Below are 16,774 nucleotides of genomic sequence, written 5' to 3'. Positions count from 1 at the left end.
ACATATATTAGACCCTAGTGTTCACCCTATGTTTTTTCCTGTGATATTTATAGTTTTTTATATTATATTTAGGTCTTTGATCCATTTTGAATTAGTTTTTGTGTATGGTGTGAGGTATGGGTCCTGTTTCATTTCTTTATAGATAGACATCCAGTTTTTGTCAGTACCATTTGTTTAAAAGGCTGTCTTTTCCCAATTTAATGGACTTTGGGCCTTTGTCAAAGATCAGGTGGCCATAGGTAGACAAATTTACATCTGGATTCTCAATTCTGTTCCATTGGTCAATGTTTTGACTACCATAGCTGTGTAGTACTAGGTTCTGAGGTTAGGTAGTGAGAAGCCTCCTACTTTGTTCTATTTCTCCAGTAATGCTTTACTTATCTGGGGCCTCTTTCTTTTCAATACAAAAATTAATGATTAGTTTTTCCATCTCGTTGAAGAATGCTGTTGGAATTCAGGTCATTGTATTGTAGATTACTTTGGGTAGAATTGACATTTTCACAATGTTGAGTCTACCTATCCATGACCAGGGTATAATTTCCCATTTATGTAGGTCTCTTTTCATTTCTTGCAGTTGTGTTTTGTAGTTTAATTTGTATAAGCCTTTTACAACCCTGGTTAGATTTATTCCTAAATATTTTACTTTTTTTAGGGGCTATTATAAATAGTATTGCTTTCCTGATTTCCTTTTCGTAGTTCTCTTTACTGGAATCCAACTTGTTTTTGTATGTTTATCTTGTATGCTGCTACTTTGCAGAATCTATTAGGTCCAGTAGCTTTCTTCTTTCTTTTTTTTTTTGTACTTTAGAAGAAGATTTACAGAGCAAACTAGTTTCTCATTAAACAATTAATACACATATTGTTTTGTGACATTGGTTGCCAACCCCATGACATGTCAACACTCTCCCCTTCTCCACCTTGGGCTCCCCATTACCAGCTTTGCTATACCGTCCTGCCTTCTTGTCCTTGCCCCTGGGCTGGTGTGCCCATTGTTTCCTTTTGCTTTATGGGCCTGTCTAATCTTTGGCTGAAGGGTGAGCCTCAGGAGTGACCTCATTACTGAACTGAAAGGGTGTCCGGGAGCTATACTCTCAGTGTTTCTCCAGTCTCTGTCAGGCCAGCAAGTCTGGTCTTTCTTTTTGAGTTAGAGTTTTGTTCTACATTTTTCTCCAGCTCTGTCCAGGACCCTCTATTGTGATCCCTGCTGGAGCAGTCAGTGGTGGTAGCCAGGCACCATCTAGTTGTACTGGACGCATTCTGGTGGAGGCCATGGTAGATGTGGTCCATTAGTCCTTTGGACTAATCTTTCCCTTGTATCTTTAGTTTTCTTCATTCTTCCTTGCCCCCTGAAGGGGTGATATCAGTGGAGTATCCTAGATGGCTGCTTACAGGCTTTTAAGACCCCAGGCGCTACTCACCAAAGTAGAATGCAGAACATTTTCTTTATAAACTACGTTGTGCCAGTTGAGCTAGATGTTCCCTGAGACCTTGGTCCCCAAAGCCCTCAGCCAAGCAATTGGGTCCCTCAGGGAGTTTGGATGTGTCTATCGAGCATCCATGACTTTGCCTTGTACAGGTTGTGCTGGCTTCCCCAGTATTGTGTACTGTCTTACCCTTCACCAAAGTTACCATTGGTCTATTGTCTATTAACTGTTTTTCCATCCACACCTCTCTCCTCCCTCATAACCACCAAAGATTGTTTCTTTTTGTGTGTAAACCTTTTCATGAGCTTTTACAGTAGTGATCTCATACAATATTTGTCCTTTTCTGATTGACTTATTTCATTCAGCATAATGCCCTCCAGATTCCTCAATGTTGTGAGGTGCTTCACAGATTCATCTTTGTTCTTTATCATTTCCTAATACTCCATTGTGTGTATGTACCACAGTTTGTTTATCCATTCATCTGTTAATGGACATTTTGGTTGTTTCCATTTTTTGCTATTGTGAACAATGCTACAATGAACATGGGTGTGCATATGTCTATTCTTGTGATGACTCTTATTTCTCTAGGATATATTCCTAGGAGTGGGATTGCTGGATTATATGGTATTTCTATTTTTAACTTTCTGAGGAAGCTCCATATCATTTTCCAAAATGGTTGTATTATTTTGCATTCCCACCAGCAGTGCATAAGAATTCCAATCTCCCCACAACCTCTCCAATGTTTGTTATTTCCTGCTTTTTTGATTCGTGCCAGTAATGCCAGCAGGAGGTGGTATTTCATTGTGGTTTTGATTTGCATTTCTCTGATGTCTAGTGATCGCGAGCATTGCCTCATGTGTCTGTTGGCTGCTTGAATGTCTTCTTTGTTGAAGTGTTGATTTCCTTGCCCATTTTTTAATTGGATTATTTGTCTCTTTATGGTAGAGGTGTTGGATTTTCTTGTAGATTTTAGAGATTAGAACTTTGATTTGTAATAGACAATTTTTTTTTCCAGTCTGTAGGTTCTCTTTTTACTCTTGGTGAAGTCTTTTGAGGAGCATAAGTGTTTAATTTTTAGAAGATCCCAGTTATCTAGCTTATCCTCTGGAGCTTGTGTGTTGCTGTTGTGGTTTTTACCCTGTTAATGCTGTGTATTAGGGCCTCTAGTGTTGATCCTACTTTTCCTTGTATGAACTTCATAGTTTTTGGCATTATATCTAGGTCTTTGATCCATTTTGAGTTTTTGTATATGGTGTGAGGTATGGGGCCTGTTTCATTTTTTTGCAGATGGACATCCAGTTTTGCCAGCATCATTTGTTAAAAAGACTGTCTTTTCTCCATTTGATGGACTTTGGGCCCTTGTTGAAGATCAAGTGACCATAAGTGGATGGATTCACATCTGGGTTCTCAATTCTGTTCCATTGGTCAATGTATCTGTTGTTGTACCAGTACTAGTCTGTTTTGACTCCTATAGCTGTATGGTAGGTTCTGAGGTCAGGCGGTGCAAGTCCTCCTACTTTATTCTTCTTCTTCAGTAGTGTTTTACTTATCCCGGGCTTCTTCCCTTTCCATTTAATGTTAATGATACATTTATCCATCTCTTTAAAGAATGTTGTTGGTATTTGGATCGGTATTGCATTGTATTTGTAAATTGCTTTGTGTACAGTTGTCATTTTCACAATGTTGAGTCTACCTATCCATGAGCATGGTATGTTTTTTCCATTATGTAGATCTCTTTTGGTTTCTTACAGTAGTGTTTTGTAGTTTTCTTTGTCTAGGTCTTTTACATCCCTGGTTAGATTTATTTCCAAGTATTTTATTTCTTTAGGGGCTATTGTAAATGTTATTGTTTTCCTGAGTTCCTTTTCGTCATTATCTTTATTGGTGTCCAGGTATCCAAATGATTTTTGTATGTTTATCTTGTATCCTGCTACTCTGCTGAATCTTTCTATTAGTTCCAGTAGTTTTCTCATGGAGTCTTTTGGGTTTTCTCTATATAGTATCATATCATCTGCAAATAGGGACTGTTTAACTTCTTCATTATGAATTTGGATGCCCTTTATTTCTGTTTCTTGCCTTATTGCTCTAGCTAGGACTTCCAACACAATGTTAAATAGAGTGGTGATAAAGAGCATCTTTGACTTGTTCCTTTTCTCAAGGCGAATGTTTTCAGCCTCTCTCCATTAAGAATGATGTTGGCTGTTGGTTTATGCATAGATGCCCTTTATTATGTTGAGAAATTTCCCTTCTCTATCTATTTTATTGAGAGTTTTATCAGGAATGGGTGTTGGACTTTGTTGAATGCCTTTTCTGCATCAATTGAGATGATCATCTCCTATGAGGATTCAACAAATCTGTCTTGGAAGGAGTACAACCAGAATGCTCCTTAGAAGCAAGGATGGCGAGACTGCGTCTTACATACTTTGGACATGTTGTCAGGAGGGATCAGTCCCTGGAGAAGACATCATGCTTGGCAGAGTACAGGGTCAGCGGAAAAGAGGAAGACCTTCAAGGAGGTGGATTGACACAGTGGCTGCAACAATGAGCTCAAGCATAACCATGATTGTAAGGATGGCTCAGGACCAGGCAGTGTTTCATTCTGTTGTGCATAGGGTCACTATGAGTCGGAACCGACTCGACAGCACCTAACAAGAACAACAATAACAAGTGGTGGATTACGTTGATTGATTTTCTAATGTTGAACCATCCTTGCATACCTGGTATGAATCCCACTTGGTCGTGGTGTATTAAAATTTTTTGATATGATGCTGAATTCTATTGGCTCAAATTTTGTTGAGAATTTTTGCATGTATATTCATGAGAGATATTGGTCTGTAATTTTCTTTTTTTGTGGTGTCTGCCTGGTTTTGGTATCAAGGTTATGCAGGCTTCATGAATGAATTTGAAAGTATCCCTTCCTTGTCTGTGTTCCAAAATAGTTTGAGTAGTTCTGGTGCAAGCTCTTCTCTGAAAGTTTGGTAGAATTCTCCAGTGAAGCCGTCTGGGCCGGGGATTTTTTTAAAGAGTTTTTTTAATTACCTTTTTAAGCTCTTTTCTTGTAATGGATCCGCTCAGATTTTCGAACTCAGTTTGTGTTAGTTTACGTAGACAAAGTGTTTCTAGAAATTTGTCCATTTCCTATGTGTTTTCAAATTTGTTGGAGAACATTTTTTCATAGTACTCTGTTATGATCCTTTTTATTTCAGTTGGGTCTGTTGTAATGTCCCCCCATTTCCTTTCTTATTTGGGTTATTTGCTTCTTCTCCTGTTTTTTGGGTTTTTTTTTGGCAATTTGGCGAATAGTTTGTTGATTTTGTTGATCCTTTCAAAGAACCAACTTTTGATTTTGTTGACTTTTTTCTATTGTTTTTCTATTTCATTTGTTTTTGCTCTGATCTTTATTGAAACCCTGGTGGCATAGTGGTTAAGTGCTACAGCTGCTAACCAAAAGGTCAGCAGTTCAAATCTACCAGCCACTTCTTGGAAACTCTATGGGGCAGTTCTACTCTGTTCTATAGGGTTGCTATGAGTCGGAATCAGCTCGGCGGCAATGGGTTTTCTGATTTTATTCTTTCCTTCTGGTGGCTGTGGGCTTCTTTTGTTGTTCTCTTTCTATTTTTTCAAGCTGTAGGGCTAACGTTTTGATTTGGCCCCTTTCATGTTTCTCCATGTGTGTGCCTATTGCTATAAATTGACCTCTGAGCACTGCCTTAGCTGTGTCCCATAGGTTTTGGTATGATGTGTTTTCATTCTCATTTGATTCTAGAATTTTTTTTTTATTCCATCTTTGGTTTCTTCTATTACCACATGGTTTTTTAAGCAAGGTGTTGTTCAGTTTTCATGTATTTGTTTTTTTTCCACACTCTTCCTGTTATTAATTTCTACTCGTATGACATTGTAATCAGAGAAGATGCTTTGTATTACCTCAGCTTTTTCGATTTTGTTGAGGGTTGCTTTGTGTCCTGAGATGTGGTCTATTCTGAAGAATGTTCCATGTGTGTTAGAAAAGAAAGTATACTTTGCTGCTGTTGGGTGGAGTGTTTCATATGTCTATGGGGTCAAGATGGTTGATCATGGCCTTAAGATCTTATGTATCTTTGCTGAGTTTCTTTCTAGATGTTCTGTCTTTTATCGAGAGTGGTGTGTTGAAGTCTCCTACTATTATTGTGGAACTGTCAATTTCGTTTTTATGTATTTTGGAGTCTTGTCACTGGGTGCGTAGATATTTATTATGGTTATGTCTTCATGGTTGACTGTCCCTTTAGTCATTAAATAATGTCCTTCCTTGGCTTTTATGATGAATTTTGTTTTAAAGTCTATTTTTTCTGAGATTACTTTTGCCACTCCTGTTCTTTTTTGATTGGGGTTTGCTCGATATATTTTTTGCACCCTTTTATTTCTAATATACTTATGTTTTTGCATTTAAGGTGTGTCTCTTGTAGACAGCATATTGATGGGTCATGTTTTTTATGCCGTTTACATTCTATGTGATTATTGGTAAGTGTGAGCTTATTGCTCTCATTTCGTGGTGCTTTTTTTTTTTTTTTTTTGGTGCTGACATTTTCTTTGTTCCTCTTACTCTCCTGTGCTGTTTCTTTTGTTTATGAAATTTCTTTTCATTTCTTTCATTACTGTAGGTTTTGTGTTTACTGAGGCATTACATTTTTCTTCTTTATTTTGATGGGTAGATTTGTTAACTTTCTTTGTGGTTACCTTGAAGTTTACCCTTATCTTCCTAACATTGAACCAGTCTTTTATTACTCGATATCGCCTTGACTCCCTCTCAATTTAAAAGTTCTATATCTATTCCATCTATTCCTCCTTTTATTGTTATGACATTGTCACCATTTACAGATTGACGTTTCTAGTTCCCTGTTTTGAATGTTTTAATTTTATTTTATCCTGAAGGATTCGTTACCTAGGTCAGTGTTTGGCTGACACTGACCTGTGTCCTAGGTTCAGGTTATTGTCTGATGTTGTTGGTTCTCTCTATCCAAAGAACTCCCTTTAAGAATTCTTATAAGTTTAGTTTGGTTTCTATAAATTCTCTTAATTTCTGTTTATCTGGAAATGTCCTAATTTTGCCATCATATTTGAGAGAGAGTTTTGCAGGATATATTATTCTTGGTTGGCAATTTTTTCTTTCAAGGTTTTATATACATCCTCCCATTGCCTTCTTGCCTGTGCAGTTTCTGCTGAGTAATCAAAGTTTAGTCTTATTACTTCCCCTTTGTATGTGACTTTTCATTTTTCTCGAGGTATTTTCAGGATTCTTTCTTTGTCTTTGCTTTTAGAGAGCATGACTATATATGTCTTGGTGACTTTCTTTGAGGGTCTATCCTGTGTGGGGTTCACTGAGCTTCTTGAAGTTCAGCTTTCCATCTTTCATGATATTAGGCAAATTTTCTATCAGCAAATATTCAGTGATCCTCCCTGTATTTTCCATTTTCTGCCCCTGTTCTGGAACTCACATCACACACAAATTTTTCCTCTTTATTGTATCTAACTGTGTTCTTAGGCTTTCTTCATTCTTTTCTCTGATTTTTTTCTCGAAGTGGCATCCGTGGATTTGTCTTCAGTTTCACTGATTCTGTCTTTTATTGTTTCAGATTTACTCCTAAAACCTTCTATTGCATTGTCCCTTTCTGAAACCCTGTTGTCAATCTTTTGGATTTCTAATTACTCTTTTTGTATTTCTAATTATTTATTTGGAGATTTTGTTCTCGTATTATTTTCCTGAAGTCTTCTATTGCTTTGTCTGTGTTTTCCTAGATTTTGGCTATATTTTGGTTGGCTTTGTCTGTTTTTATGATTTTGTCTGCGTTTTCCTTGATGTGTTTCCTGTCTTGGAGAGCCCTGAATATTAGACTTTTGAATTCCCTATCAGATAGTTCCTGTGCCTTTTCTTCTGCTGGAAGGTCAACTGGTGCTTTATTCTGGTTGCTTACTGGAGCCATCTTGTCCTGTTTTTTTTATGTTTTGATATTGTCTGCTGTCTCTGAGACATTCAGGCATTGTTTTATTGATTGATCAATTGTAGGTTTGTTTGTTTCATCCTGCTTTGTTTTTTATTTGGTTATGTCTGGGCAGGTGGGCCAGGCATATTTTATTGCTTGCTCATCTGTGGGCGTAATAGTTCTCACCACCTTGTCCTGGTGTGCAGGGTCAGTTGCTCAGCTATGGTGCAGCAGGGCAGGTCCAGCAGGAAGCAAAGGGGTGGAGATGGGTCATTTGTCTGCAGCATAAACCAGCTGGGGGCTGGGGCAGGGCCACTGTGTTCTGTGGTGGGGGCTTGAGCTGCCAGGGAAGGGCCTGAGGTCTGAATTGGGTCCACTCAGGGCCACAGTGGGTGTCAGGAGGGGTCCAGAGCCAGCAGGAAGGGGCTTTGGGTCTGGGTCTTTTCCCCTCGAGGCCTGGAGGGCAGCGGAAGATGTCCAGAACCAGAGGGAAGGGGCCTGGGGTCTGGGCCGGGTTCCCACAGGACTGCAGGCAGTGGCAGGAGGGGTCCAGAGCCAACAGGAAGGGGTCTCTAGTCTGAGTTGGGTCCCCTTGGGACATGGGTGGTGGTGGGAGTGGTCCTGAGCCAGAGGAAAGGGGTCTGGGGTCCAGGCCAGGCCCCTTGGGGCTGTGGGTGGTGGCGGGAAGGGTCTGGAGCTGGTGGGAAGGGGCCTGAGGTCTTGGTTGGGTCCCCTCCGGACCACAAGCAGTGGCAGGAGTGGTTCTGAGTCTGCAGGAAGGGGCCTGGGGTCTGGGCTGGGCCCCTCAGGGCTGCAGGCAACAGTGGGAGGAGTCCAGAGCAGGCAGGAAGAGACCTAAGATCTGGGTTTGGTCCCCTTGGGACCATCGGTGGTGGTGGGAGTGGTCCAGAGCCTGCGGGAAGGGGCCTGGGGTTCAGCCCAGTTCCCCTCAGGGCTGCAGGTAGTGGGGCAGGGGAGAGAGGTAGGAAGGGGTGTGAATTCAGGGGCAGAGGGTGCTAGATGGAGGAGGGCAATAGAGTGGGTTGGTACACTGGTTCCTGGCAGCTGGGGTTGCTGCGATGGGGTGGTTATAACCACTGTTCACTAGAGTAGTGGGGGTTATAGGTTACTGGGTGAGAGTGTCTGGGCTTCTCCTTGAGTTGCAGCCAGCAAACATGGTCTTACTTAGTCCTGGGTGTGTCCATGCTGTACCTCTATCTCCTATTGGGAATTCCTTGCAGGTGCCTTTCTGCCCCCCGGGGTTGTTGGCTATATTCCAAGATGGCAATGCTGAGTCATGCTGTTTGGTCAGGAACCTCCATTCTGTATCTCTGTTCCTTCCCCAGTTTCTATCAGTTTCTTCTTCTCCTCAGTGACTTCCAGTCTAATAATTTATTCCTTCATTTAAGGGTCAGGATTCTAGGATTGATGTCTGTATCCGTTTTACTTGGTTTTTCAGGTCTTTGTTGCAGTGGGATGGCTTAGTGCATCTGACTAATCTGTCATCTCAGCTCCGCCTCCTTCAGCCTATATTCTACAATTTTGATGAACTCATTATTAGCTTAAACAGATTTTTAGTGCATGCATTAGAATTTTCTATATACGAGATCATGGATCTGCAAATTGAGACGGTTTTGCTTCTTTCCTTACAGCCTGGTTGCCTTTCATTTCATTTTCTTGCCAATTACCCTGGCTAGAATATCCAGTACAATGTTGAATAGAAGTGGCAAAAGCAGACATTCTTATCTTATTTCTGAATTTAGGGGGAAAGTATTGTCTTTCACCATTGAGTATTAGCTGCGGGTTATTCATAGATTCCATTTATCAAGTCGAGAAAATTCGCTTCTATTCCTAGTTTGCTGAGTGTTTTTACTATGAAAGGGTGTTGGATTTTTCAAATGTTTTTCTGCATCTAATGACATGACCATGTTGTTTGTGCCCTTTATTCCATTGATATGGTATATTACGTTTATTTTTGGATGTTAAACTAACCTTGGATTCCTGGGGTAAATTCCAGTTTTTCATGCTGTATAGTACTTTGTATATGTTGCTAGGTTCAGTTTCCCAGGATTTTGTTAAGTATTTTTGTGTCATTATTCATAAGAGGGAGCCCTGGTGGCACAGTGGTTAAGAGCTTGACTGCTAGCCAAAAGGTCAGCAGTTCGAATCCAGCAGCTGGTCCTTTGAAACCCTCTGGGGCAGTTCTGCTGTGTCCTATAGGGTCTCTATGAGTTGGAATTGATTCAACGGCAACAGGGTCTTTTTTTGTTTGTTTGTTGATTTATAAGAGTTATTGGTATGTAGTTTTATTTTCTTGTGATTGCTTTTTTCTGGTTTTGGGATCAGTGTAATACTGGCCTCCTAAAATGACTTAGGAAGTGTTGCCTCCTCTTCTACAAAAATTTTTGAGTTTATGAAGAACTAGTTTCATTTCTTCTTCAAATGTTTGTTGAAAGTCACCATTGAAACCATTTGGGCCTAGGCTTGTCTTTGTGGGAAATTTTTAAATTACTAATTTAATATCTTTACTTGTTACTGGTCTATTCATTTAGAATTTCTATTTATTCTTGAGTCACTTTCAATATTTTGTTTCATTTTAAGTATTTAACCATTTGCCTTTTAGCACTTTTAGTATGTCATCCCACTGCCTTCTGGCCTCTATTGTTTCTTACCAGAAGTCAGCTTTGAATATTGTGAGGTTTCCATTGTATTTGACAAGTTGCTTTTCTCTTGCTGCTTTTAGGAATTTGTCTTTGATTTTGAGCATTTTTATGAGGTGTCTGTGGGTCTCTTTAGATGCAAGAATTAAAATGACCTCTTTTTTCCATTCGCAGATGACATGATCTTATTTCTAGAACATCCTCAAGAATTCACAAAAGAAAATATTACAACAAATGAACAAATCCAGCAAAGTTGCAGAGTTGTACTTCTATACACTAGCAATGAAAAAATCCAAAAATGAGATTAAGAAAACAATTCCATTTAGAAGAAATAAAATACTAATGAATAAATTTATCCAAGATGTGCAAGACTTGTATACTGAAAACTGCAAAATATTGCTGAAAATTTAAAGAATATTTAATAAATGGAGAGACATCCTGTGTTCTGGGATTGCAGGACATAATAATGTTACAATGGCAATACTTCTAAAAGCAATCTACAGATTCAATGCAATCCTTATGAAAATTCTAATGACCTTTTTGAAGAAATGGAAAAGCAGATCCTAAATTCATGTGGAATTGCAAGGGACCCCAAATAGCCAAAATGATCTTGAAAAATGAAAATAAATTTGGAGAATTCAACTTCCCAATTTTTTAAATTTGTTACAAAGCTACAGTAATCAAAGAAGTGTGGTGCTGACATAAGGTTAGATATATAGATCAATGGAATAGAATTGAGATTCCAGAAATAAACCCATACATCTAGAGTCAATTGATTTTCAACATGGTTACAAAGGTAATTCAATGTACAAAGAATAGTCTTTTCAAAAAATGGTTGTGGGACAACTGATTCAATTTGGACCCCTGTCTCACACAGTATACAGATATTAATTTAAAGTGGATCAAATTGCTAAATGTAAGAGCTAAAACTAAAATTCTTAGAAGAAAGCATAAGGATAAGTCTTCATGATCTTGGGTTTGGCAGTGGATTCCTAGATATCACACCATAAATTTTTATGACCTTAGATTTGGTGATAGATTCTTAGATATGACACAATGCAACAAAAGAAAAAAATAGACAAATTGGAATTCATCAAAATTAAAAAAAAACTTTTGTGCTTCAAGGGACACTATCAAGAAAGTGAAAAGACAGCCTATGTAATTAGAGAGAACATTTGTAAATCATATATCTTATAAGGGTCTAGTGTACAGAATATATTTAAAAAATCATACAACTCAACAACAAACAACCCAATTGAAAAAATGGGCAAAGAACTTGAATAGACACTTCTCCAGAGAAAATATACAAATGGCCAGTAAACACATGAAAAGATGTTCAACAAAAATAACCATAAGGGAAATGCCAATCAAAACTACAATGAGATACCACTTCATACTCATTAGGATGACTATTACCAGGAATATGGAAAATAACAGGTGTTGTCAAGGGTATGGAAAAATTAGAACACTTGGCCATTGTTGGTGGGAATGTAAAATGGTGCATCAACTGTGAAAAACAGTTTGGTGATTCCTCAAAAAGTTAAACATAGAATTACTGCATGATCCAGCAATTCCACTCCTAGGTATAGACCTAAAATAATTGACAGCAGGGACTTCAAAAGATATTTGTACACCAATGTTCACAGCAGTACTATTCACTCTAGCCAAAAGGTGGAAAAAGCTCAAATGTCTGTCATATCATCACTTGATAATATAGATAAATAAAATGTATAAACAAAATGTGGCAAATCCATGCAATGGAATATTATGCAGCTATTAAAAGGAATGAAGTACTGAAACATGGTACCACATGCATGAACTTCAAAAACATTATTCTAAGCAAAAGAAGTCAGGTTGAAAAGGTCACATTTTGTATGATTTCATTTATATGAAATATCCAGAATAGGCAAATCCATAGAGACAGAAAGCAGACTAGGGCTCAGGTGGAAGGAGAATGAGAAGTGACTATTTAAAGGGCATGGGATTTACTTTGGGGCTGATGGAAATGTTTAGGAACTAGATCAAGGTGATGGTTGCACCACATTGTGAATATACTAGAGGCCACTGAATTGTACACTTTAAAATGGTTAATTTTATGTTATATGAATTTTACATCAGTTAAAAAATGATTACTCCAGCTGGAGTGAGGAAAATAGATTTGAAAATAGCTTGACTAAGAGCAGTGAGACCAGTAGAAGGCTATCACAGTGGTCCAGATGAACGATGATGGTGGCCTGATTTAAGGTGCTGGCTGTGGGGATGGAAAGACAAAATGAAATCAAGTTATTTAGGAGCCACATGTATAAGGCTTGGTGGCCAGTGGATGAGGAGTGGGTGACAGACATCAAGGATGTCTCCAAGGTTTTGAGGCTGGGCACCAGGACGATAAACAACACCATTGGGATTGGAGCCCATTTTACAGATGTAAAACTGGAGAGGCCAGCGGCCTGCTCACTGTCACATGGTACCTCTCTTCTGCTCTCCTGACTTCACATTCAGGAGGCTTTGCGTACAATACAGCAAATGTGAAAGGGGAGATTTTTAAAACTCATCGGAATATTTTCAAATAACTGCATGATAAGCATTTTATTTGCTTTCATTTTAATACGCATGCTTGGAATTATAAAGCTTTAGCCATGGTCATATTCCAGTGTAACCACATCTTCCAATCTGTGATCCCTGATCCCCCAAGGGCTGCCCCTTCCGTTTCTAATGTTTTCTGTCCAATACAGGCAACCCTGAAAGAGCCTTCTCTTATGAACCCCCCAACACAACCACATGAACATGCCATAGCCTCTGCTCTCTCTGAATCAGTCTAGTCCTAAGGGACTGAATTCCTGCAACCTGGAGCCTAACGGAACAGCTAGCTATGAGGCACTCAGAACACACTCAGGTGTAAGGATGAGAAGAGGCCTGGGGCTGCGGGGTGGGGGCTGGGCAGGAGGCGGGACACAAAGCTCGTGACCCTATACTGGGGGACCTCAGCCTCAGGCTTCGGGAGGCGGTGGGGGTGGGGGCATAGCAAATCCTCAGCTGCTCGAGAGGAAGAGCCAGGACCTTTCGTTTCATAATGTATGGGAGAGTGTGTGCATGTATGTGATGATGATGATTAAATGGTACACCGTATCAGCGAAAATTGTCAGCACTGATGCTGATTAGGGATGCTGAGGAACTAATAGTAAGGAAGGAAACTAGAAAAATTGGTTTGAGTGTGGAAAAGTAATACTAATTACAATTATTTATGCGAACTGCTTACCATTTATGACTAATTACCACCCAACACAATAACCATTAGGTGTATCATTAAATATGTGTCAGATTAACTTTGTTGTCAGTTTTATTTGTGATCGTAACAGTAAACTCTGCATGTATGCTCAGGCTTAATAGTTTGTTGCTCATGCAAGCACGGCTGTCAGCTCACAATGTGAAAAAAAAACATTACATTAAGGCTGGAGTGTGGCAGGCTTTGAATTCCAGGCTAAGCAGTTTATAGTTAATTTAGGAGGCAATGGGGAGCCCTCACAGAATAATCAACAGGGGAGTTACAAAATCAGAGCTGTATTTTAGGAATCACAGACTGGCAGGGCTGTAAGACTCTTTAGAGATGACTCACCCAGTGGTCCCCAGCCAGGGGGCACTGGCAGCCACACTGGGGGTCCTGGAGGGGCTGTCAAGATTTCACAAAACCTAACAGGGGTCATGCATTTCTTCATAATAAGGCTGTACAGATTAACTGCATTATCGATATTATTTGCTTTAGGCTAGAATTAATCAACCTGGAGACATTGATCAAAAGCATTGATGGCAGTTATGAAAGTCTAATGAATAAAAAAATGAGAAAATAAGTTAATTGTCCCTTAACAAATGAAATTTTGGAGGCAAAATTTTTCTAATTCTGGGCTCCACAGGTTTATAAAAAAGGATTCTGAGTAGTGACAAGGGTGGGAGCTCCTAATGTACTCCAACCAATCTTTTCATTCATGGATGGGAAAACATAGGCTAGGGAGGGATGATGGAACTTGCCTTATGGGAAGATGGATTGGATGTTACAAAGGAAAGGTGGATGAGATTGGAGGCCAGATACGTAACCAGTTCAGTAGCAAATCAAGGTGACGCTGAAAATTTAATTGTCACTGGAACCACAGCCCACAGAGTGGTAAGCACATGCATGCTAAACCTAAATAGGATGACTGCCTAGGAAAAAAAGAAGATTTAAATAGCACCCAAACTCTCCTGACATTGCTGTTGTTGCTAGGTGCCTTCAGATCGCTTCTGCTCATAGCGACCCTATGTGCAACAGAACAAAACACTGCCTGGTCCTGTGCGATCCTCACAATTGTTACTATGCTTGAGCCCATTGTTGTAGCCACTGTGTCAGTCCATCTCATTGAGGGTCTTCCTCTTTTTTGCTGACCCTCTACTGTACCAAGCGTGATGTCCTTCTCCGGGGACTGGTCCCTCCTGATAACATGCCCAAAGTACGTGAGAATGCTCTTTAGAAGCAAGGACGGCGAGACTGCGTCTTACATACTTTGGACATGTTGTCAGGAGGGATCAGTCCCCGGAGAAGGACATCATGCTTGTTACAGTAGAGGGTCAGTGAAAAAGAAGACCCTCAATGAGATGGGCTGACACAGTGGCTACAACAATGGGCTCAAGCATAACAATGATTGTGAGGACGGTGCAGGACTAGGCAGTGTTTCATTTTGTTGTACATTGGATTGCTATGAATCAGAACTGAGTTGGCAGCACCTAACAACAACCACAACTTTGTTTTACAAGGATTAATTCAATGTGAAAAATATTTTGGTATTCCCTTCTTATCCAAATATGATAAACAAAGGTATAATATTATTACCCTTTTAACAACTGGACTAATGAAATTCAAATTTTATCTAAATACTCTAATTCACTCTAATTCCAACTAAAGGTTGAAAATATACATAATTTACTTTCTGTTTGGATTTATTTAAACAGTTCTCAGAAGAGACAGGTCTGCTGAGGCCACTAGCTGCTCTGGACATTCTCTGGTAGATAACTGTGTTCAATTGTAGAAGGAAAAACTACCAAATACTAGAAATAGATCACAGAAGAAGAATGTCTAAGGAGAAAGTTTAACATGGGGGATTATATTTCCTACCTTGTTGGAAATAGAACTTTCCCCTTAATAATCCGTGTAGGGCCAATGAAAAGGAGGGAAACTCTCAAAGAAGGGAATTGACACAATAGCGGCAACTATGGACTCAAACACACCAACAATCATGAAGATGGCGCAGGACTGGGCAACGTTTCGTTCTGTGACACATAACATCACCTTGAGTTGGAGCTGATGCAACAGCAACTAACAACAATGACAACAACACATCTCCATAGTTCAAGAGTCAAATGAATACATAGGAATACATAGTCAAGGAATACACAGAGAAGTGTTACTCTCACCCCTGATACCGTTCACTCTGCTCCTCATCCCCTATAGAGAGTAATCCTTTATGAAAACACAAGAAAATATGAATACATGTTTTTACTTTACCCCTTTCGGACACAAGGACTCTAGGGGAAGGTTCTTTCTCTCTCAGCTGGAGTTGGGGGGATGGTGGAGGGGAGATCCTTGTCTCTTTCAGCTTCTGTAGCCCTGATGTTCTTTGGCAATCTTCGTGTGGCATCTATTCATGATTGCTTGTCTCTGTGTCTAATCTGCTCTTTATATATCTCAGAAGTGATTAGGTTTAGGACATGACCTACACCGATAATGACTCCATTCACATAACAAAGAAAACCGTATTCCTGAACAGGACTACATTCTTAAGTATAGGGGTTAGGATTCTGACTCATATTTTGGAGGAGACACAATTCAATCCATAATACCAGGTAAGGTGAATCAGGAGTGCTAGGGTTGGGGAAGAAAGCAGGTTGCGGGATTAAGTAACCAAAAAACCAAACCCATTGCCGTCGAGTTGATTCCAACTCACAGCGACCCTACAGGACAGAGTAGAACTGCCCCATAGGGCTTCCAAGGAGCGCCTGGTGGATTCGAACTGCTGACCTTCTGGTTAGCAGCCAAGCTCTTAACCACTACAGCACCAGGGTTTCCAGGATTAGGTAGGGTGGTTAGTATAGGCCTCTATGAGAAAATGAGTTCTGAGCAAAGATCTAAAAGAAGTGAGAGAATTAGCCAAGTGGATGTCTGGGAGGAGAGTGTTCCCAGCAGGGAGAACAGCCAATAGAAACGCCCTGAGACAGGAGCATGTTTCCAGTGTTTTAAATTATGGTGTACTAAGCGCTTGGAAACCCTGGTGGCATAGTGATTAAGACCTAAGGCTACTAACCAAAAGTTTGGCAGTTCAAATCCACCAACTGCTCCCTGGAAACCCTATGGGGCAGTTCTACTCTGTCCCATAGAGTCACTATGAGTTGGAACCAACTCAACGGTACACAACAACAAATAAATGTTAGTTTTACTATTTTTTTATTTCATTATAATTTGTAATAAAATGGATAGTAAGAGAGTTTTTAGCATTTTGACAAGAACTTTTTAAAAATCACAGAACAGTCATAATTTTTCCCAGTGATTATTAAGATTGCTTTGCACACTTCCACCTTGCATGGTCAGTTTACTCTGCCACACTACCATGCTAAGCAAAAAAAAAAAAAAAAGCAAGGACTGCCTATATTTAGTGATAATCGCCAGACTCAGGGTTTGACCCTGGAAGTGAGTGGCTGCAGTGGGGTGGAG

This window comes from Elephas maximus, chromosome X (assembly GCF_024166365.1).
Source record: "Elephas maximus indicus isolate mEleMax1 chromosome X, mEleMax1 primary haplotype, whole genome shotgun sequence".
Lineage (NCBI taxonomy): Eukaryota > Metazoa > Chordata > Mammalia > Proboscidea > Elephantidae > Elephas > Elephas maximus.
This window is presented reverse-complemented; position numbering follows the sequence as displayed.